Source organism: Pterocles gutturalis, unplaced genomic scaffold, assembly GCF_000699245.1.
Source record: "Pterocles gutturalis isolate BGI_N339 unplaced genomic scaffold, ASM69924v1 scaffold7939, whole genome shotgun sequence".
Lineage (NCBI taxonomy): Eukaryota > Metazoa > Chordata > Aves > Pterocliformes > Pteroclidae > Pterocles > Pterocles gutturalis.
In genome coordinates this window covers 834-4,107 of record NW_010135622.1, presented here as the reverse complement: position 1 = coordinate 4,107, position 3,274 = coordinate 834, and positions in this window count along the sequence as shown.

Below are 3,274 nucleotides of genomic sequence, written 5' to 3'. Positions count from 1 at the left end.
TCTAACCTAGGGACCAGGGAATAAAAGGTTCTTAGAGCTTGACGCAATACTGTGAAGAGCTTTGCTTTATGAAGGAGTGAAAATAATCTGAGAATCTCAAATGACTTTCAGGTTTATTAAACATAGATTATCAGTACCATAGAAAATACATTAAACATACCTACTTCATCAAGGCAAATAGCATTTCTGTGGGCCTCCTGTTGGTTTTACAAAAAAATTCTGCTCTTGGGACTCAAAGACGATCTTGTGTAAAATATTTTTCTGTTCCAACAGTTGTTTCAAGATTGTATGACTGGCTTATCATCAGAGGATATCTTAAGATATTTAAGGGGATAGGGCTTGAAAACTTCATAACGTGTAAAACCTTGCAAGGTGTTTCTGGGGAATACAGCAAACTTCTATAAAAAATATCTATGTCTCTTAGACATCAAGTTACAAGTCTGCAATATGCTGTGAAAACCATAAAAGCTGCTCAAGTGTTGGCCATTATTTGTGGCATCATGTAATAAATCTGGCAGAAGCTATTCCCAGATTGTGCCTCTCTGGGGAGACTGTAATTGAAATGCTGAACCTAGACACATTTTTAGACTTAACAGGTTGTATTCACTGCTGATGGAAGGTGACACAAATCCATTATAGGGCTATATGAGTCTACTTTATCCTTCAGCAGCAGAGGATGTGGTCCTTCAGGGCTGCCAAGATTTAGAAAAGCAGGTCAGAAAGTTGAGAAAGGCACCACAGGAACCAGCCAGCAGGAAAAAGAAATAAAGATAAATACGTCCATCTGAACATACCTCCAGAGGTTAGTGGTTTTTAGCTAGGGTGGGGAGGAACTAAGCTATAGAGAGAAGAGATCCTTCTATATGAAATCTGTAGGTATTTTTGAAAGGCATGATGGAAAGAACAACTGTCTTAATAGCTAATACACTGAACCCAGCCTAGGTGTCCCAGATTCAGTAGCCTACCCATGCCATCACCAGGAATATGTGTGCAGTTAAACTAATGTACACTGCAAACCTCTCCAAACCGGCTGATGGTGGATAAGTCCGAAAATGTGCATGTGGGAGCTGGATACCACAGAGATAAGGGGACTGCCAGAAGCGTACAAGGAGTGTATTGGTACAGAAGAGGAGAAGGAATTGTGATCTGATCTAGTTGTTCCTGCTCCGGCAGGGGGATTGGACTAGATGATCTTTTGAGGTCCCTTCCAATCTCTAACGTTCTGTGATTCTGTGATTCTGTGAATTATTAAAGGGAAATTGGGACAACTAGGCACACTAAAATTATGGAAGGCTGGAAAAGACTACTAGTCAAGACTTCCTGATTATGAAATCTGTCCAATTGCTTGTTCATCTCCTGTGTGAAGACCCAGATCTTTTTTGTCTGGGAAAGGTAATCTTAGATTTACAAAAACCGTCTACTTTACAGAACATTCCTGTATTGGCAGAGGGTATTCTGCTAACCAGATAGGAACCTTCTCTTGCAAATAGAAAGATAAAACATGCCATTTCCAGGCACCGCTTTTTTCTGCAGATCTATTTTTGCATGCATCATGTTCATAACCAAAACTGTGTTAAAGAACTAGTATCTGTTTGCCAAAATTGATACTCAGAAATAGTTCTTTTCTGTTTGTTTGTTTTCAGTATGGGTCCACAGGTTGTGTCTTTATATATTTATTTTTTAAAAGTGTTTGTATCACATTGGAACAGATTAGAAATTTTGAAAATCTCCAGTTGGGCAAAAGATTTAATACTGGAAAAATACATGAATTAAATTCACTAGTCAACCTCCAAAGTTTAATTTTCTTTGAAAACTCTCAGTTTTCAAATTCTACATGAACAGGAAAAGTAGGGTTGTTCCCTTTCAATCAGTACTTGTTGGACTAGGGATTATCTTCATTTATTTGGTTTTCGTTCCCAGCTGTTTTACTACTATAATTGCCTCCCTCTGGCTTCCCTCTTTTTATTCCTGTTCCGCAGCCCTGGCTAGAATTTTCATATTCCTCCACTACTTCATCACGTGTAACACAAGATCCTTGCTGATCTTGCTTTTACTACCAAAGTTTACATTCTTATTTTGTCTCTTGAGAAGAAATGCCACTTACTTCACTTTGGCTGGCATAAAGAAATACTTTGCTTGTTCAGCCCTGGTGGCTACCAGAACAGGGGTGCTGCTCCTACCTGCAGAATGGGGTAATAGCAGCAGAGAAATTTTAAAGGGCTGAATTCTTGGTAGCAGGTAATTGCCGCCTTCCCCATGCTATGCTATGGATCTTCCCCCCATGTCCACCTGCTAGTCTTTAAGCAATGCGTGGCTGAGATACCCAGGCAGGAGAAATGGACTTGCCAAGCACAGAGTGGGATGTAAGGCTTGTACAACACAAGCTGTTCTTTTTCTTTTTTTGGTTCTACACCAGTTGGCATTTAGTACACCACTTATTTTGCAGAGGACAGAGGGCTCTTTCCTGTGAGCTGAAGGAGTCAAGTACTTCTTTTTTTCCCCTTTCATGTTTTCCTCTTTTATTTTGCATTAAAACTTGAAGGAAAAAAAACATACAAACAAAACGGAGAACCAGACTGAAAACTGCTTACCGAACAGCACTCTCTGCTGCCTCTTGAGAGATTTGCATGTGGTATCTTTGAGCTTTTCAAGGCTAAACCATACACTTCACAGGATGGGAGAAATGCCCTCTTTCGACCATGGAATGAGAGGGCGCGGTGTTAAGCAGTTTGATGCCACTGCTCTTTGCCCTCCAGGAGCTCCGTAGTAATGAAAGAAAGGAAGGGAGGGGAGGACATGACACCAGGCTGTCAAGCACTTCAGAAAATACTTTTACAACAGCAAAAACCCCCAAACATCTGCCTTCTTCAAGTCATTTTACTAAGGTCTTGTCCAGGGACAAAAGCTGAGGCATTTTATATGTAAACTATTACATTTTCTGTCATTTGTACCAGTATAAAAGTATTTACAGTGGCTGGCTTAGTCCCAGAAAGAAAAGGAAATAAATGGTACCCAAAATAAGAGCCAAAAAGGTGCATTTACACCAAGGTTAATACTGGCAAAACAGTGTTAAACTGTTTAACCCACCCCAGAGCTAAAGCAAAAATTCTATGCAGACAAAACCTTGTCACTAAAAAAACATCATGTAAACTCCTCCTTTAAGCTTAATAATGTAAATATCAGTAGCTGAGGGTGGTGGACAGCCCAAAAATAAAAGGAAATTGGAAAAACAAAACAAAACAAAACAGAATAAATACAACAGAAATATGGAACA